The sequence below is a fragment of the Acomys russatus genome, chromosome 4, assembly GCF_903995435.1.
Source record: "Acomys russatus chromosome 4, mAcoRus1.1, whole genome shotgun sequence".
Classification (NCBI taxonomy): Eukaryota; Metazoa; Chordata; class Mammalia; order Rodentia; family Muridae; genus Acomys; species Acomys russatus.
This window is the reverse complement of record NC_067140.1, coordinates 6,141,079-6,162,177: the sequence shown is the minus strand read 5'-3', so window position 1 is coordinate 6,162,177 and position 21,099 is coordinate 6,141,079. Positions and strand designations below refer to the sequence as shown.

General features: G+C 51.2%; 1 protein-coding gene across 4 annotated transcripts in view; it reads right to left on the bottom strand.

The window, feature by feature from the left end:
• Nucleotides 1-21,099, bottom strand: part of Dlgap4 (DLG associated protein 4) — a 103,965-nt gene that overhangs the window by 18,179 nt on the left and 64,687 nt on the right. The gene's annotated exons all lie outside the window — the stretch shown is intronic.

The window sequence follows — 21,099 nt, the reverse complement described above, 5'->3', positions numbered from 1 at the left end:
AACTCTATTTGTAAAACCCAGAAACTGAAAACAAGTGGCGAAGTGGTTCAGTGGCAGCACATCTATGCTTTGGAGTGCCAGCAGGGGGTGAGAAGACAAGAAGTGGGCTAGAATGAATCTCAGGTCGCTTGTGCCTAGTGGGTAAAGCAGTTCCCCAAAGTTCCACAGTGAAAAGCCCTATTTTTATAACATTCTTGAAATGACCAGATTTTTCAAAATGAAAACAGATTAGCAACTGCCAGGGCTTAGGATATAATTGGGGAAGACAGAAGGAAGTCAGTACAATGTAAGAGACCTAGTCCTGCAGGGACTGACTGCTCGGTGCCTTTGTGACCATGGCAACATTAGAGGAATTTGCATGTAGGGAAACTCATTCGCCGAACACATACGGACAATCTAAGTAAGACGTGTGTGTGCCTCTGTCTGCATCCTGGTGCGATGCTGTTCGTCAGTTTATAAGACTCCTGGAAGCCGGCTGCAGAGCATACAGATTACCTCCTGTACAATGTGTTGTATATGACCTGCAGCCAAGGAAGTTAAAACTGAAGGTGAGCGGTGCTAAGGTAGGAAAGCCTACAGCAGAACCAGCCAGGAGGCTGGCGGCCAGCCTGCACAGAGGGTGGGTGACGCCGCTGCACCCGGGTGTTTCCAGCCAGGAGTTCTCACGTCCCAGTTCTGCTCAGGCCTGTGGAGGAACTAGGGCTACCTCACATGCACCCCACCTGCAGTCTCTGTCACTAAATTAGGGGAGAGCACTGAGGATGTGGGAGACAGCCACATCTCTGGGCTAGAAGAAAGATTATAGGAGAGGGTGGGAGGAGGGCTCAAGTCATTTAAAACAAAAACAAAAAAACCAGACCATCCAATCACCTCTGCTCTCCCCAGGGCATGAGAACGGGCTGTTCACAGGCTGACAGATTAGAGCGGGGTCATTCATGTAACTGTGCTTAGCAGCTTTGGGGCTAGTGAGGAGGGGGCATCAATTGTGCCCAAACCCAGAAAGGCTAGAGAACGTGCCCAGAGTTACCAGTGCTCAGCGGCAGCCACATCTGCTGGACTGCACAGCACACTTCCCTGCTTCCTGGGCCTTGGGAGCCTCCCAGCTGGGCACAGCTGCAGGTACTTGAGGCCCCACTGCTGGCATCTGAGCCAGAGGCAGGTGTACAGCCAAGTCCACACCCTCCTGCTCAGGTAGGGTGCATCTAGACTGAAGGTGGAGACCAGGTTTCAGGGGCAGGAGTCGGCTTCCCGTGTTTTCCGGTGCCCTCCTCTACTCTGTGCTCCATCTGTCAACAGCACACCACATTCACACAGCCCTCGGCAAACCTAAGCTCCCGCCCACACTCTCACTCCGGGACAGATGGACCACTGTGCCTGCAGCCAAGATCCCTGCTTGTCTGAAGCTATACTTTCCTGGTAAGGGTCCTGAAACCAGGAGGCAGCATGAAGCAGACAATCCCACTCTGTACAGTCACCTCGCAGAGAAGGAGCGATGACATAGGCTACATCACAGAAGCTAGGCTCTGCATGGCCCAAGCATGGGATGGTCCTACTGGCATCTACAAAAGAGGGAAACTACACTAGATCTCCAAGTCCCCAGCTGCTCAGTCTGTGATTCCATAACAAGACAAGCACGCAGGGCAATTACTAAAGCCAGTCCTACCAAAGCCCAGCACATACAGAGCTGACGTCCAGGGCTTCAGGATGGGAATGCTTGGCCTAAAAGTCCCAAGGAAGTAGCTTCAGTGGGGGTAGGGGTGGGGTTTCTGCCCGAGATCAGCACAACGAAGGTAGCTCTAATTTGTGCAAAATGATCAAGAATGCACCTCTTAAGGGATGGGAGCGACTCAGAACTAGACAAAGTACTTGCCCTCATCTGTGTGGCGGGGCAGATACTGGCTGAGTCCGTATAGCAGTTGCAAAGACACGGTTTCTCCCAAGAGACAAGGGGGCTACCATCGCCAGGGGTCTAGAGAGCGGACATTCTACCTCCCTCTCAGGACGGCAAAGGGCCAGGGTTTGGCTGCAAAGGGCCAGGGTTTGGCTGAGGCCCACGGAAGCCTGAACCTTGGATTAGAGGGAAAGCGAATGTGTGAGAGGCCAAAAGCTGGCTGCTGCCAGCACCTTATTCTGGTCACCTCTCCCACCTCATCTTCAAGTGTCATTCCCTCTTCTCTTGTCACCTAGGAACCTGAATCAAAGTACCTTTCCCACTGTTAAGGATTCACTTGCCCGTTGCGACAGGCCAGAGGCAGAAGTGGGGACTCCGTCCTGGCCCAGGCTCAGGATAATGACTCAAGCACTGAAGGGTGTCAACAAACAACTGTTGAATGAGAAAACGAGCCTTGTTATTGTCACCCAAACCCTTGTACTGCTAAACCTCAACACTATTTGTTCAGGTGCAGTGTATGTGTCCGCAATCCCCAGAGCTGTTTGAGTTGAGGGACGCCACACGTTTTATAGCAGCCTGGCCGACACACTGAGTTCCAGGCCAGTTGGACTCAGTAACACCCTCCCTCTGTGGGTAAGAGTACTTGCTGTGTAAGCACGAAGTCCTAAATTCAGATCCACAGCACCCCCACAGAAACTGGGTATGGCTGTATATTCCTGTAACGTCAGTGCTGGGGGGGGGGGGGTGCGGAATATAAAGGGTCTCCCTGGCCTCCACCCTATCCAGATTGGCAGTGTGGCTCAGTGGTTAAGGTGCTAACAGCAAGGCTAACCCCAGAGCTCAATCCCAGGGATCCACATGGTAGTAGAGAGTGAACTCCCACAAGCTACCCTCTGACTTCCACATGCACACTGTAGTAGATGTGCACAGACACTAATAAATACAATAAAAATTAAAAACCAAGGGCACTTAGCCCAGCGAGAAACCCATTTTCATGGACATAAGGAGAAAGATAGAAGATGACACCTGATGTCTTCCTCTGGTCTCTACCCCTGCTTGCACGCGCGCACACACGCACACACACAAACACACGTACCACATCATGCCACCACTGACTTGGTTCAATACATTAGTATCCAAAGTTCTAAGCACTTCCCTGGTCCAGGGCCCTTTCTGGTCCCCACTACCCTTTCCAGCTGGCTTCCACCCCTCCACTCCTCCCACTGTGTCAGCATGCCTCCTCCACACATACCACATGTTCGTGCCTTCACAACTGTCCCTACTCTAGACGGAGCCTTTCCCTGCCCTTGTACTTCCTGTCCTATCAGCTCCTCCTCCCCGTATCCTCCCTCTTCCATCAGCTGGGGCACTCAGGGCTGGCTGAGTTCCTGATTTACCATGGTGCTGTGCGTTGGTGATCCACTGCCTAGCCGAGAGGCCGAAGGCACCATCTGTCAAGTCAACGTCAGAGGGAGGTGAACGGTCTAGAGTCCCAAGGTGCTGGAACTGAGCAGCACAGTTCTGCTTTCTTGGGACTGACTGCTGCCTCCTGCCCTTGGAGATGCTCTAGGTGCCGTGGGTTACATCACAGTTTAAGAGTCTAACAACTGGGCTGGAGAGATGGCTCAGCAGTTAAGGGCTGTTCTTCCAGAGGTCCTGAGTTCAATTCCCAGCAACCACATGGTGGCTCACAACCATCTATAATGTAATCTGCTACCCTCTTCTGACCTGCAGGTGTGCATGCAGGCAGAGCACTGTATACGCAATAATAATACTAAATAACTTAAAAAAGTGTCTAACAATCATCTCAGGGTCCACTTCTGCAGAGTCCTGGCTTTTCTTGAGGAGGCTGGGTGTGAGCACTCTTTCAGTGTAACTGTCTGCTCCATGAATCTTGTACTTAACTTCAAAGACCTTGAGTGAAGAGTCTGCTAAGTTACCACAGAATGATGCGGGTATATCCCAATTACATGCCTGCCACCCACCATAGCCACACAGGCCCCACATGCCAAGGCAGAAGCCAGTTTGCAGCACAGTCTCAATGCAGCCAGCATTGTCGATGCCCAGCACACAAGTCTTCATCTCTTTCAAGTAGGTGACCAGCATACTTCATTTCTGCCTTATGCTTCAAGATTCTGTCCATCAGGCAAAGCTTGGCAGTGCTTGCCCATGATTTACCACATGGGAGGTAGAGCCAAGAGGATCAGGAGTTCAAAGCTAGCCTCCACTACATAGCGAGTTCAAGATCAGCTGAGGTTGCAATGAGACTCTCTCAACAAACAAACAAACAAACAAACCAGAAAAAGACCTTATCCACTATCAGGTCAGACGAATGTTTCTAGGCTCTGCTTTTTAAAGCCAAAGTGTCTGCATTAGCCAGAGACTCAGACACTCAGGGGTGGCTGGGACTCATCTCCTAAGGATCTGAAAGCCACAGTGGCCCCCAAGAAGCTAGCTTCAACAAGTGTTTCTGCTTGGAAGCTGGGCTGGGTGATCCCACTGCTCTCCTCAGGCTGCTGGCTCTTAGGACATGGTGGGGATAAAGGAGAAAGGGCCTAGACACCTCAAAGAATGTAGCCCTGGAGCCACAGACAGGAAGGAAACCTTACAGAGATGTAGGACACCCCCCACTCTCAAGCCCCCCTGCTCCAGGCTCCACGTGAGCTGCAGGGATGGCCTCAGACAGAAGTACCCTGACCCTCCTCAGGTGCTGCCAGGCCTGATGACTCAGTGCAAACCTAAGCTAGGACGGGACAGTCCTTTATGTGCTATGGCAGAGACCACTCAATCCCAGGTTTCTCTCTCCTTCCTGTCTCCACGCCAGCAGTGGGTAAGCTAGGGGAGAAGTCTGTGCAGCAAAGCCAGGATCAGGAGTCTCAGAGGCAGAGCTAGCCTGCGGACAGCTGCTGTGTGACAGCACCATCTCCCTTAAGGTGCCTCGGGTCAACAACACTCTCCCAAGTCCCAAGGTGATACCCACAATGCATTAGGAAGGAGCCAAGGCACTGCATGAGATGCTTTTCAATCCTAGGGTGCCCCAAAGGGCCGCTCCACAGTGCTCCCAACTGCTTTCCCCGCCTTCTCTCCGTCTACAGCTGCCCTCTCCTGCATTGCCCACACCGCTGCTCCTTGGGACTTTTGCCTCCTGTTCTGCATTTCCTGTTCCCCGCCTATCCTGGCCCCTGAAAGAATCCAACTCACAGCACATTATGAGATCTTCCAATCTCAAAGGTCCAACCCACCCAGGGACTCCAGTATCTGCACCTGCTTTGGGCCCCAGTGTCCGCAGAAGCCAATAGGTTTATAAAGGAGTCACACAGGTGAAAGCTAAAGCTCAAGAAGCTGACCCTCCTCGGCCGTGAGGGTCACTGAGTCCATGCCTTAGCATGAGCTGAGGTGGTCAGCTGACCCTCTGGTCTCGGCTTCTCTATCAACTCTTAGTCGGCTGTAGCCACAAGCCTGGGGGCTTTCATGGCCATTCTGAAGCACACGCGCTCAACAGAGAGGTGACCCTGCCTTCCTTCTCACGCTGGTTCTCATCCTGTCACAGCGCCCTTTTCGTGCTGCTCACTGCTATGCTTTCCCAATTTCTTGGGTGTTTCTTGGAGGCATGTTTAATGGCTCCTACGTGTACTGTGAAGGGCTGCCCAACGTCCACGGGAAAACATGTGTTAGATATGCTTCATAGTCATGCTGCTCTTGGCCATGAGTTCAAAATTAATAAACTAATTTTATGTTGAATGATCAGTTTTTGTAGAAACACACATGAAGTAAGATTATGTATTGACTGTCTGAAAGAAATCATGACCAGAGGTTTAGAGGGGCCCTGCATTTTCCACAGTAGTCAGGGTTTGGTATTCAATGATCCTGGAAACACAATTACCACGAGCAATAAGAACTGGCAGAGGCAGGTGGATCGCTGTGAGTTCGAGGCCAACCTGGTCTACAAAGTGAGTCTAAGACAGCCAAGGCTACAGAGAACCCCTGTCTCAAAAAACCAAACCAACCAAAACAGAAAAAAAGAAAAAAACTGGCTTCTGCTATATGGTAGCTGACTGAATACTCAAACTAAGGCACGTGGCCGGTTCTGTTTGCTACTGCCCCATTTCACAGAGGGGCATACACAGGAAGTACAGAACCAGGAGTGCCATTCCTGCTGTTCCGCGCCAGTCGATGAGAGCCATAAAGAGGCAGAGCTCTGACTATACAAAAGGGATATGACACGCAGCGCTCTGGGGAGGAGCCAAGATAATGACACTGGAGCCTTCCACCACTCCCAGGGTAACCACCACTCCTGGGGTAAACCTCCACCACTCCCGGAACCATGCTTTCTGAACAAAGCAGTGTGTCTACCTCCTGGGAGACAGACCAGGTCCCCTCTGAAAGACACCAAGTTTGGATGGATAGCTTGACCCACTGGCAAGGAGCAAAGCAGGACAGGCCAAGGTACAGTGGGACAGATCCTGCACAGGGTGGAGGAGAGGAGCTGGGAGAGAGGCCAAGAGAGAAAAAGAGGGTGTCCTCTTCTCAGCAGGATCCTCAACTTCCTGGGGATACGTGCACAGTTGGAACCTCCTTGCTGTGCACAGTCCCTCATGAAGTCCCTCAGAGCTGCGCCATGACAGAGTGAGCTTTACATCAGACTGTAGCTCCACAGGAAAGCCCAAGGCCATCTCAAGTGCAGCAAGTTCATCAGGAATCCGAACCCTCTCCTCCCTCACATTAGCCTTGCTCTCCCAGAGAAGAGCTCCTACCACCTCCAGACACCTGGGGATTTCCCTTCCCCCACCAGCAAAACCTTGTCCTTCTAGGACAAGCTTACCCATCACCCAAGCCTCCCGTCTCTTGCTCTGTCCTCGGCCTGTTCATCTTCACTCCTAGTCACTGACCAGGGACCCCCACCACACACACAGTGAGTTGTTTTCCTAAATTCATTTCCACCACCACATTCAGTAAGCAGCCTGAAGGGGCAACGTTCACCTGCGTGTGTCCTCTGGCTCCCCTCAGAGACCTCCCACAGAGCACGCTCTACATACCAGAGCCGGTTATCACTACCACCTCCAGCAGTCCTAAAGAGGTCCAGTTTCCAAACTGGGGGATTAACCATAAAATTGCTAGGGGGCACAAAGCTGTAACCATGAGATGCAGATGCCAATGAGAAGACAGTTACAAGATGCCAGCATTTGAGCCCAGTGCCAACCTTGGACATGCCCAGCCTGGCCAGCCTGGTAAATGGGACTTGGGGGGATGCAGAAAACAAGCCCTGGCTTTTCAAATATTGGCTTATAGCACATCAGCCTTGTTGCTAGTTTACCCAGAGCCCTGCCTACAATGTACTATTGAAAAGAGTCTCGAAAAACTACCTCACATGTGGAGTACTGATGTCAAACCTTGGTGACAGGTCACAAAACCCAGGCTTTTCATAAACTGTCATAGTCTCTGAATCCAGTGTGCAAAGGCAGACACTGCCAGGCCCTGCACATCCCGATTGCTGGGCTCTCATCATTCTGAATGACCAAGAGCATCCCAGAATAGAAAGGTGGTGTTAATAGGCTCATTCACTGAGCCTAGAACGACAGGTGGTGTATTGGGTAACAGAAACAGGAGCCAGGAACCCTGGGCAGCTGAGAGAGGAAGAAAGGAATGCAGGGCTGAAGAGGGAACACCACAAGTTCAGGTCAGGTCAGCAGACACAACACAACCCTCAGCCAGAGTTGGAGACGTGGGCACAGGAAGGAGAGGGCCTCCTCAGAGGGTGCACTGTGATCCTGGGTTTGGAATCCCAAGGGACACACAAGAAAAGAGCCTGTGTAAAAAATACTGCTGTGACTCTGCTGACCATACATATGTTTCAGGCTTCACCGCCTAGACCAGGCCGAGCTGCCTCCCTCAACCTGAGGCAACAGATGATTTAGGCATTTCTTGAGCAAGGACATGGTCACAATGGAGCCTAACAAAAGGCAATCCACATAGGAAGAAGTCTGAATTCATCCCATTCCAGGAAGTGCTTGTGAAGGGACCTTGTGGGGCAGCACCAGGGAACAGGAAACAGAGCTCTAGTTCTTAGGAGGTCACAGGTGAGCAGGCAGAGGTGCTTACTTCCACACCTGATAACCTGAGGCCGAACCTCAGATCCAGATTGTAGCTGAGAACTGACCCCTGGAAGTTATTTGCATTAGCATGCATGCGCACACACACACACACACACACACACACACACACACACACACACACGCACACACACACTCACACTCTCTCTCTCTCTCTCTCTCTCTCTCTCTCTCTCATAGTATCTGGGTGCTCACACTTGTAATCTCAACATTAGAGAGCACTGATGACACTTAGAAAGGACTCCATTTCTGATGTGGCCCTGTAGGCCCTGGGACACAGGGAACAAAATCTGAGAGAGGTGCTGTGGAGGACAGGAGACAGGTGAAGCAGCAGGCGCTGCTTACATGTCTGTCTCTGGTGCTCGAAGGTCACAGTGTAAGGTCCTTAAAGCTCCCAGCACAGGAGCCTGTCAGAGATGGCAGGCCCCCAACTCCAGTGAGATATTTATTATTCTACCGTATAGGGTCATAAATTGAAGAAATTACCTGGAGGTCAGGTATCCCTGGAGGATAAATGGCAACTGAGGAACTGTCACTATAATGGCTCCAGGGGGCAACACAGCTGCCTCTCAATCCCAGGCTTTCTAGAAACTCTGCTGGCCAGAGGTCAGAATATTGGGCCTGGGGCAGAGGTGAAGGGTCACATCCTCTGAGGGGCCAGGCTGAGGGTTCAGCCCGTCCATGTGCCCACAGCCACCCGAAGCCCACACACTGCATTACTGGGCCTGCCCTCTGCACCCTTCCACCTTCCTCCAGCATACTCTCTGCCAAGTCACAACAGTCACACATCCAGGCCCTGGGCACTGGCCCTGCCTGCAACACCCTTCTCCAGTGAGGAGTGCTCCTGCAGCAGTTCTCCTGGAGTCTCCCCAGGTCTCACCCAGGCTCCACTCTGGGCCAGCACCCCTGTTCAGGTGAACACAGGCCTTTGCTGCCATTCTGGTTTATTTATTACGTTGCGCCTTCACAATCTGGCCCCTCAAGATATTTCTACCTGCTTCCCTTAAGCTGCTAAAGAAACCAAGGCCCAGAGAGGTTGAGGAATTTGCTCAGCATTACACAGCAAGTCATGTTCTATCAGCTACGTCAAAGACCCAGGGTGTTTGTCCTCCAAGACCCAACTTCACGGCATCCAGTCTCAAAAAATAGTAAACACAGACGTTCCTGTCAGCAAGCCTGACACATCTCAGAGTCTACTGCAAATGAGTTTCTCCTCCCCTCCAATGGTGGGGTGTCCACACAGTGCTTTCGCAACCCAAGCCACACCCCAGGGCACCTTGAAAAGGCAGGTGGTACCTGGACAGCTTCTATTCCTCTGGAGGTGCTCTGCCAACACTGTCCCTGTGATTTTGGCTGTCCTGCTAGACTCTTCTACTCTCACAAAGAGACCTGTGACATCACTTGCCTCTTGAACAGTCCCTTCCCCTCCTAGGACTGCCACCTATGTGGAAAAACAGGAGAATACCCAAGTTGGGGATGGCACAGGTCCCACTGGATATGTACATCTGGGGGCCTGGTGTCTTCACGTGTGGAGAAGGTCCCTAAAGCTGTGTCCCTGCAAAGTGGGAAGAGCATGGCTGATTAATGCTGCCTATCTTGGGTCCAATATGAAGACGACCTGCCAAGCATAAGGCTCTGACATCTCTGGGAAGACGATCACTGTGGAAGTAATTTAGGATACCACTCTATGCCACAGCATTGTTGCAGGACCAACCTGGGAGCTTCCAAGGCAAAGTCTCACAGGCAAGGAGGTGGAAAAAGCAGCCCCTTGCTCCCTAGTCCAGGTTTTCAAAAGACAGGGGAATAAAAAAATACTGGAGAGCTGAGCGCGGTGACGTATACCTGTAATCCCAGCACTCTGGAAAGCAAAGGCAGGTGAATCTCTGTGAGTTCGAGGCCAGCCTGGTCTACAGAGTGAGTACAAGACAGCCAAGGCTACACAGAGAAACTCTGTCTCAAAAAACAAACACAAAAATATTGGAGACAATTCACAGAGCAAGCATAGCCGAGTTTCAGCCACGTTTGGAGTTTACATGGTCTAAGACCTGGGCAAGCCACCACTTCCATGAAGTAGCTCTGATTACTTTGCATGTAACATGTCTGCTAGACACTGAAGAAGGAAAAGGGAAACCTACTATCTTGCCTTCCTAATTCTGGGAAGTACTGTCCCTTCCCGAAGGAAGCCTCGACTGCGACAGAGACAGACATAGCTCAGATCCTACTGCAGGTGACTAAGTAGAAAGTCCCCAACCCATGCTTCTGCTTCTACATGGGGTGGGGTTTGCCAGGCTTCCCGTGGACTTTAGGGAGGGCACACTCCCAGGAGGGCAGCAGTCCTTCACCAGGCCTGCTGGAGCCCAGCCACACACAAACAGCCCTGCAGGGTCACATCGTGGGAGCTAATCATTCACAGGCTCCCCTGAACCCCCACTTTTGAAATATCCTCATCTTAAAATAGGCTCCTGAATGAGGCACCCAGACTGTTCAAATCAGCCACAGATGGCAGTGTGGTGGGCTGGGCCATCAGGGAGTGGTCCATGTGCAATTTCACCTTGAGAGGTGCAGGGAGGAGCAATCACGTGATGCCACTGGGCAGTTAACTGGGGCATGTACTAACGTGCAGCACACTGGGGAGGGGGGGAGTTCTCACTGCGAGCCCCACTCAGCAGTTACCAAATGGCTTTGGTTCTTCTCACCTCACTTCCAAAAGTCACAACAATATATTTACAACTCTAGGCCTGACTCCCTAATTCACCTTGTTTTCCTTTTTCTTCATCTGTCTGTTGACTTATGAGACTGAGGTTTTACTCTGGTACCCAGGCCCAGTGCCACGTGCTAGGCTGATAGGTGAGTGCCCTCACATCCATCTCTGGCCCAAGTGAAGAGTGTTTATGAACAGGGGCTGGTTTGTAATATGCCTTTCTTTCCCAAAATTTAGGAAACAGAAAATGAGTTTATTAGAAGACAAAGCTTGGAGGCGTCTATTAGTCTCATAGGATTCTCGGAAGCAGCTGGACAACAACATGGATGGAGATTAAAAACAACTTCACAAACAACACAATATACTACTGATCTACTTATACATGAAACAGAAGAAAATTATTCTGATCTCATTCCTGTAACATAGTTGCTTTTTAAAAAGCATTTATTCGGGGCAGAGGAGGGGGCAGCTGCAGAGACTGACTGCATTAACCAAGGACCATGCATGGTAGGGACCTAGGCCCTCTGCTCAGATGCAGTAGATAGGCAGCAGAGTCTCCTTGTGGGTCCCACAATATGGGGAGTAGGGGCTACTTCTGACATGGACTCTGGTGCCCACACGTTGATCACTTCCCCCTGGCGGGGCAGCCTTGCCAGGGCACAGAGGAAAAGGACACAGACAGTCCAGGTGAGACTTCATAGGCTGAGGTCAGATGATAGGGGAGGAAGGCTCCCCTTTCTGAAGACTCAGGGAGGAGGGCATGAGAGTTGGAGGGTAGGACTGGGAGGTGATGAGGGAGGTGGCTACAATTGGGATATAAAGTGAACAAATTAAAAATAAAAATAAATAATAAAAACGCACTTATTTGTGTGGGGGAATGGCAGGGGAGGCCAGGAACCAACGCTGTGGAGTTGGCCCTCCCTCCTCTTGTATGTGGGTCCTAAGAATCAAACTTATTTGTCAGGCTTGATAGTACCTTTATCCACTGAGTCCTCTTGCCAGCCCCCATAATTGCACTCTTATCTAAACTTTTAAAATGTTCACTTGGGGATGGCAATTTTGCCAGAAAATAAACAAATAAGCCATTCTGTTTTGGCTTTTCTAAACAAAGGCAGTGTGGACAGAGAGAAAGCATGGTGAACCAGGACTTCAACTTTTGACTGAGCTGTGTGATTTTGGGCAAGTCACTTTACCTCTCTGTTCTCTCAGCAACCGGGCACAATCAAGTGTGAAGTGCAGTAAAGAAAATTAGCAATAATTGGGACTACTGAAGAAATGTTAGTGACTTATGAAAAACTGAAGGTGAAGTTTTTGTTTTTTGTTTTTAAAGGCAGGGTCTCGCCAGGTGTAGTGGTGCACGCCTTTAATCCCAGCCCTCGGGAGGCAGAGGCAGGTGGATCACTGTGAGTCCGAGGCCAGCCTGGTCTACAAAGTAAGTCCAGGATGGCCAAGGCTACACAGAGAAACCCTGTCTCGAAACAAAAAATAAAAGCAGGGTCTCAGTTTATAACTGTGACTCGCCTAGGACTTGCTATGTAAACCAGGTTGGCCTTGAACTTGAAAGCTTCTAGCCCCGACTCCTCTGGAGTGCTGGGATCATAGGCATGTACCTCCATTACTGGTCTGGAAGTTCTGACACTCATCCAAAAATAAGATGATCTGTCCTCTCATTGTCACACCAGTAACACTTTAGAGCCCTTGGCTCTCACAGGGAGCCAAAAAAAAAAAAAAAAAAAAAAGCTGCTCACCTCAGAGTTTTCAGATGGGCCCTTCAGGAAATGAGCAGGCATCCCCCAGGATCTTGATGGGGCTGCTTCCTATCCTCACTGCTCACAATCATGACCTCCAAGCTACCCAAGTAGGTCCTCTGCACCTGCCCGTCTCCCTCAGCCTTTTAAAACAATGACATGGTATCTTGTCTATCTGTTAGCTGCTTGGACAGTCTCCAAGCTGGATGGAAGTCAGTGTTCTCTGTGTTCTCCCTCACTCTTTGCTCAGCCTCTGACACTCAGCACATAACTGTCTGGAAAGCGAAGTGGAGGCAAAGTTAAGGAGTGGGGAGCAGCAGGCTCAGTAGCCAGCCCTAGTCTCCTGGGCTGCTCCCACTCTATCACGAGTGCCGCACCCTCTGAGGCAGCTGTTGGGTAAGTTGCAGTTGAGTCCTGCTTCTACTGGTGCCGTCAGGCAAGCCCCTCCCCTTGTTCCTCCTGCCTTGGCACAGGTAGTAGACACCTCCTGACTGTGACCACACCCCTGTGCAGAGCAACAGCCACGTCATGAAGCGTGGGAAGCTTGGGAAGGCAGAAGGTTCCAGGAGAGTCTGGAATATTCAATCTGCTTCCAATACATGCATAACAGGCTCTCAGCCTCGGCTCACAGAAAACCGCCCAGATGAGCATTCAGCAGAGACTAGGCCCAGCTCTCCGAGCCGGGGCAGATCTCTCCAGCTGAATGCCAATCCTGACCTCTGGAAAGCCTATCCTTGCTTCCCTCAAATTCTGTTTACTTGAGCCTAGCAGTGGGGGAGGATTAAAGTCCTCCTCCCTGAGTCCTTCAGATCCCCAGAGTCCTGTACTACCAAGCAGGCAGCTGATGGCTACTCACCACCTACCCTGCTCCAGGGTGGGCGGAGTCTAGGTATTTTAAGTCTTTCCTCCCAGGTATCTGCACCAAGCCTTCTCCTTATACGCCTCTCGCCTCTCGTCTCTAGCGCAAGACTAACCGGGTGACAGGAGCCACTGTATTTGTAAGTGAAGAGCCTGAGAGCTCTCGGTGACAGGGTCTCAGAAGTTTCATCTCAAGTTATGCTCTCAACTACAGCGCTGCCTGAACCCAGGGGTGGGCTCATCAGTGCACCACCTTTCTGTGCCCACGCCCCCGCAGGGGTGTAGCCCTCAGTAGAGGGCTTCCTGACACCAATGCTCGGCAGGTATCCCGGAATACTGAGGTGGCAGATACTCTTGCCAGCAACCCGGAACCCAAAGCCATGTCACTGAAGAGCAGAGCTAGGAGGACCCACCCCTGCAGAGAAACAAACAGGACCTGGGTGCTTCTGAGCCAGGAAGATCTAGCCTGAAGACACCGATCAACACGAGACTTAAAGAGGTGAGAAGCCATCCGGAGATGACTGAACAGAGCAAAAGGGCTTCCAGGCAAGCTGGACACTCAGAAGAAACTGCTTCAAGGCAGAGGCCGGTGCTTGCTCTTACCTTAAGGGAGGTGAAAAGTTCTGTGAAAGCTGAATTCCAAGGCCCTGGTTTCTTTCCCAGGCCCAGTTCTGGTCAGCCCTGCCCCGGAAGGACGGGGTGTTTAAAAGGCTTTCCACCTGGGGGGCCAGATGCTGGGACCACACCCGGGTGAACTGACTTCACCAGGGAACCCGTCCTACTGGCCCACTCCCAGACTGCCTAGCCAGGGCGCCACCACTGTCTATAGCCTGGCGCCTCACCCCACTGGGCCCCACCCACAAGCTAGACCTCCGGAAAATGTTAGGGAACCATTCTAGTGAGGGCTGCTCTGCACGGGTCCCTCAGATACCCTCCCAGCCAAGGCAGAATTTGAAGCTGCAGCTTCCTGCTTTGATGTTTGGTTTTTAAACCCAAAGCGAAACTAAAAAGAATATGGGAAAGACTAAGGTCTAGGGGAGAGATGAACCCCTCAGCTTCTGTCCCTTAAGGGTGGGAGCTTCTCCAGGTCTGTCTTCCTACCAATCAGATGTGGGGGGAGCTTCTCCTTCCTCCTCCCTGCGGCCACTGGGGGTTGAAAAGGAGCTGCAGGACCTATCCGGGGGCCCACCTCAGAGGTGGCACAAAGACAGCCTTGTGGTCTCCCTGACTACCTCTCCCGCATCTGTCATCTGAGCTCCTTTGTTCCACATGAACTGTGGAGATCCCAGCAACATGGGGCAGGACAAGCTCAGGAAGCTCAGCACAATCTGACCCTGTAGTGTGGAATAAGGCACCACCAAGGGGTGCCCTGAAGCTGCAGGACTGCAGGCTGACCAGCCGCTTGCTGCATCTGACAGTCACCTACCCAGGCCTGGCCCCAACTTCAGACCCTAGGAGGTCTCCAGTGGCAAGGACTGGTTCACTCTCAGCCATTTTACTGTATTCCCGACTGGCTGCTCTCCCAGTAGCCCAGGGAGCTTGAGAAAAGCAACTACAAGCCTCTCCACTATTAAGATGAGGAAAACAGACGCTCAGAGGGGGTCGGGGCAGAGGTACAGTGGCCAAGCCTGTAAGGGAACTATCTGAAAGAGCTTAGCTACCCTGCTGTTGCCAAGCAAGTACAACACACAGAGAGACTCTCAAGATTTTGGAGGGGGGGTGTTCTTCCTGGGGCCCACATGACAATTCCCAAGGTACCCATAACAGAGGTCTCTCACCCCATCTTGGCTCTACTCCTATGTTGCCCCACCCTCTGTATTTCCTTCGTAGTTTACTTCCTTCCACCTGATCTAGTGAAAGGCAGCTTCTTGGCTGAGGACAGCTGAGTGACCCTCTTCCCCTCTGGGCCTTGCTCCACTGTAAACTGTGCAGGACTACAAGAGTGGAGGTTAGGTTTTTGTTTTGTTTTGTGATGGGGTCTCAGTAAGCCCTAGCTGGCTTGGAACTCACTATGTAGACCAGGTTGGCCTCCAGAGACCCACTTGAGTGCTGAGATTAAAGGCGTGTACTACCAGAGCAAGAATGATTTCTTTTCCTTCCTTTCTTTTCTTCGTTTTCTTTTTTTTGGGGGGTGGGGTGGGGGTTGAAACAAGGTTTCTCTGTATAGCCTTGGCTGTCCTGGAACTTGCTCTGTAGACCAAGTGGGCTTCAAACTCACAGAGATCCACCTGCCTCTGCCTCCAGAGTGCTGGGATTAAAGGCATGCGCCACCACTGCCTGGCAAGAATGATTTCTTAACTAAGAAAATGAATGTGAATCTAAGTGGAGTACTTTAAAAGTTTGAGTATTTCTAGCCAGGTGTGGTGGTGCATGCTTGTAATCTGAGTGCTTGAGAGGCTAAAATGGAAGGATTAGGAGTTCAAGGGCTAGCATGAGTTGCAAGTAGCAAGATTTTATCTCCCCCCACCAAAGCAAAAATGTATGTTTATAATCCGCAGACTCAGACACGCTGAACATCCCTGAGCAGATGACCTGAAGAACAAGTGGTGGTCTTCCATAGACCATGAGAAAAAGGCCATGGATCTGTGTGTGCCAGACAGAGCTGGGTGGAAAAGACAGTACAGGGCAACAAGCAGGGATGACGTAATATAAGGGCATGATCGTGCCCCAGCTGGTGGTGTGGTAGTGACTGAGTGTATGCATGTGTGAGGAGGATTTCCGGAGGGAAGCAGCAGGCCAGGCACAGTGACTATGCATCTAGGCTAGAGAGGCACTGCTGTTTTCACTGAGTACACATGCATGGAAAGTTTGAATTTCAAAGCCATGCATATATAAGTGTACATGTGTATGCACACCATATTTACCAAATATGCAGACACATATATGTACAAAATTAAGTCCATAAAGATTTGTAGAGGCACCTCCCAGCAGATCTTCACTGTCACGCTCCCAAACAGCAAGATCAGGCTGGGCGTGGTGGTGCATGTCTGTAATCCCAGCACTCAGGGAGGCAGAGACAGGTGGATCACTGTGAGTTCAAGGTCAGCCTGGTCTACAAAGTGAGTCCAGAACAGCCAAGGCTACACAAAGAAACCTTGTCTCAAAAACAAACAAACAAACAGCAGGATCAGGAACCTCGGGCTTTCCTTGTTTGTAAGATTTTTGCTCTCTGTATGAGAGAGAGAAGAGGAAAGGAGAAGAGAGGAGAGGGAGGAAGGAGGAGGGAGCGAGCGCCTGCAGAAGCCTGGAGAATGTCCAATCCCCTGGAACTGATGTCAGAGGCAGTAATGAGCTGTCTGTGGCTGCTGGGAACCTAACTGGAATCCTCTGGAAGCAGGAAGCACTCTTACCCTTTCTCCAGCCCTTAGGCAGCTAGATCTTAAAGTTATCTCTGAGTATACACTGAGGCAGCCTAGATGTTACAGGGCTCAGCCATGTGGTGGAGTGGTGGTGAGAGTGTGTGGATCAAGGCAGACTTCAAGAACAAACTTGGCCTTGAGGCACAGGAAGGCTCTGAATGCTGAACATGTGGAGCCAGAAGAGGAGGGAGTCAGGCTTGCTGGAGAAGGCATGGGTTGTAAGTAACAAGTCTCTTTCCTCCCAGGTTTGGATTTTACTCATGGGAATTGGGGGGTGGGGTGGACCACAGTGCTTCCTGGACAGGGTACCCTAGGAACCAGCCTTTATCTCATCTCATTTAATATTAAAGGAGGCAGGGAGGGTCCCGAGCTCTGCACATGGCCACAGGGCTCCACACCTGTCCATACTGTAATCAAATATATGGAAGTTGAAGAAAAGTCAGACCAGGAACTTAGGGAGAGCAGGCAGTCCTCGGACACCAGCAGATGGCCTTCTGGGAGACACCCTTCCTCAATGTCCCATTAATAATTTAGAAAACTTTTTATCTTTTTTTTTTTTTTTTTTTAAAGATCAGTTTGCAGAAGCTTGCACCTTGACTAGTTTTACCTTAACTTTCCAAGCTCAGGGGCCCCAGGCTGCAACTCTGGATCCCTGGGTCCAAGTCAGAGGGTCTGCAGTGACAGAGGCTAGGGCAGCAGTTCGACTACGGTCTGATGCTGATGCTGCACTTGAGAATTTAAGCCTCCCAGGGAGCTCTGCCTGCCAGTGTATCCCAGGGGCTGGCTCACGGCCACACACACTAACACTTGATAAACACTTGTTGAATAAATGAGCAGTCCCCACAGTCACTTTGGTCAAGTCACTTTCTATGACCGAGCCTCAGTTTCCTCTTCTGGAATAAAGATACAACTGCAAAGGCTTTGTAGGGTCATATAAGGTGACAATGGATAAAAGTTTTCCATAGACAGAGCGTGGTGGCACACACCTTTAATCCCAGCACTCGGGAGGCTGAGGTAGGCAGATCGCTGTGAGTTCGAGGCCAGCCTGGTCTACAGAGCGAGTCTAGGACAGCTAGGACTACACAGAGAAACCCTGTCTCAAAGGGGGAAAAAAAGTTTTCCAAAGCAAAACAGGCTAGACAAACATTAAAGATCCAGATCCAATGTGCTGCAAAGAACGCAGAATGAATACACAGGGGACTCTGAAAGTTTCTGGGACAGCACCTGACAAATGGCAACCTACTGAACTTATCACAACTCAAAGTGACAACACATGTCACTCTAGCCCACAGCCACAGTGACATTTCCCAGGCTGTCTCTGTTCCAGAGAAGCATGAAAACGTCTTTAAACAATCTCTGTGAAGATTTTAGAATGAGGCAGTTGAGGTGGTGCACGCCTTTGATCCCAGCACCCGGGAGGCAGAGGCAGGAGAATCTCTGTGAATCCGAGGTCAGCCTGGTCTATAGAGTGAGTCCAGGACAGCCAAGGCTGTTAGTTACATAGAGAAACCTCATCTCAAAAAACCAAAAAGATTTTGGTATGAAAAGTGTGGTTGCAGTCATGCCTAGCATACAGTTGGAATATTTGCCTAATGAGAGTGGCATGTAGATGCTGAGGTGTTCACGGGTGACAAAGGAAGGACTGGAAGGGTGGGGTTGCATGGTGGTTCATTCGCCTCATGGCCAGCATCAATGCCGAGAGGTAGGCGGGGTGGGGGGTGATGACAGCAAGAGAGCCGCTAGCCGGGAGAGCCTGGCCAGGTCATCCCTTTCTGGCTGCATACCAGGAATCAGCTGCTTCCTACAGTGGCCATTTGGTAAGTACCAATCTCCCTCCTGCCTCCCTGACCCAAAGGCTAGGAATTTGGACCAGGGTTCTAACATCTTGCTCTTTTGTGTTAAGTGCCTCGTGACAAGTCTCTTCCTAACTTCTGAGTTACTGAGTCTTCTGGCTGGGACTTCCAAAGGGTCTACATGTAGCACAGCTCTGAGGGCTTCTAAAGGATGTAAGGGTCCCCAGTGCCCTTGTTCCTCTTAACCTTAAAGAGTTTCTATGCCAGCACCTAACCTGACATTATGGATCTTCAGACAAAGCAGCTTTGTGAATTTTTGTTAAACACAGGGTTTCATTCTGGCTGGCCTGGATCTTGCTATGTAGAACAAGCTGGTCTCTCACAAAACTGAGCTCTGTGAAATTTAAATCATCTGTCTACAAGCCTCTTGTTCAAGGGGCTAGAGCTCGGGTCCCTCGGCCCCCGACAGCAGAGACTTCCTTTCTAAGCAGCAGGGCTGAACTGTGGGAAGACCAAGGCTTGAAGCCTGCCAGCCTTGAGTTGGAGCTACATTTCCCTTATCTGTAAAACAGGATTTGATAAGTCTACCAGCCTCTGGCTCGCTGTACAGATTTCATGTGGCTGCCTATGGAGGCCCTGGCTCAGAGCCTGCCCCAAGCAGGTGTACAAGGAGTACGGTCAGTGTGCCACTTCCTTCTCCAGGCCTTCCCCAGGAGCTGGAGAACCCCTGCTGGGCTCTCCTCAGGGACCACTGCCTCTGTTATCCTACATGCTCTTCCCGTGGCCCCACCCTAACCTCACCCTCTGGTCTCCTCTGGGTGCTGCAGAGCCTCCTCCCTGACATCATTTTTATTCATTCCTTTATTCACCCAGCCCGAACCAACACCCTGAAAGGGTCCTCCAATTGTGCTACCCCAGGATCCTGCTCTACACCTTCCAGGCCTCCCCAAAGCCTCTGCTACTCTACTGATTGTCAGCGCTGCCTACAACTCCCTGGTCCCTCTAAGACTTTCCAGCCAGAGCCCCGAGGCATCAGCAAAGCCAGCCAGCACACTCAGCTCTCCACGCACACACTTAACTTCCAGCCCCACCCCTCTGCCCTGAGCAAGTCATTCTCTAGGATGCCAGCCCCACCCTCTGCCTCTGCCAATTCAGCCCCCTCAAAGGGCTCTTATTCCTCTGGCTCACACCCGCTTCTTCCTTCTCAGACAATGCCTTTCCTCAGCAGCCACTTAATTACAGACTGTCACACAGTCTCTTGTAATTGTAGGCCTTGTCTCATCAGACCCGCGTTCCCAGGAGCAGAGGACTATTCTGTCTGCGCTCCTCTCACTGAGCAAGCCAGCCTGGGCTGAGAGGACAGGCCCCTGGTAAGGGAGGGTTTCAACACCCAAGTCAGCTCCCAGCTCATCCCAGTCCATTTCCTTGGGAGCATGTCACTCATCTTCAAACTAGCCCAGCCACTGCAGGACTGGGGGAGGGTAAGCCATGGCTCTGACCTTGGTCTCAGTCAGCCTTGTTCTGGGATCCTAGTCCTTATTCCCCAAACTTGCTTCCTTACTATGTAACAAAAAACAACCGTCTTTTAGCTCTAGAATTCAGTTTTATTGCCTTTAAAGCAGCCTTGGCTTCCAGAAATGGACAGGGAGGAAAGCAGGCCAGGCTGAGTGAGGAAAGGCAGCCCCAGCCAGCACTGGGAAACCTTTGCACTGCACACTTCTCATCGACCTCACTAAACGGCTGCTGACTGGATTTCACTGTTGCTCAGGTGCTCCACTCCACAGCCATGAGCCTTGCCTGGCCTGCCCCAACAGTGCCTGCTGCCAAGAGGGCTCAGCTGGGAAGGGTGGCACGCTGCTATAAACAACCAGGCTTGCCCAAAATAAGGCTGATAGTAGTAACTATCCCTTCTCAATGGGTCACCCAACTAGGCGGGCACTTCCACCCTACTCTGGCAGGAAGAAAACCAAGGCACAGAAAATCGATAGGCCCGGGGTCAGACAACAGGAGTAAGCAGCCTATCACTAAGTGAGGGCTACTCCCAGTTCGGCTTTTCCCAGCATGCAGCCAACAGGCTCTCAGCTTCAGACTCCTTCATAGGAGGCACTCCTGCCCCAGACCTGACAAAGAAGTATCTCTGGGGACAGAGCTCAGGAAACTGAAATCCATACAGATGAACAATCAGATTTGTATATATGAGGAGGCTGAAGCACAGAAGATGAAGTGAGCTGCTAAAGTCACACTTTAGGCAAACATATGAACCTAGAACTGAGCTTACTGTTGGGGCTGGGACTTCAGGGATCAGTGGCACTTGACAGTGTAGACAACCTTGGGGAACAGCAGTCTGTACCACAGAGGCCACAGGAAGGCACAGGTAAAGGCTTAGCCAGGCGGGAGCTTCTTGGCCTGGACCCTACATTCAGAGCCGCCACTACAGCCTTCTGCCCAGAGCCAGGAGATACTTTCCCAAGTCCACCCATGCTTCTGGGAGGAAAACCTGCGGGCATCTGGCATCCACATCAGGCAGTGGCCCTCAGGGAGTGTCTGGTTGCTGCTCAGGATGAAAAGCCAGGGAAGGTGATGACTCAAGTCCCTGCCCCACCTCAAGCCTTTAAATATGAGATGAGCTCAGAGGCTGG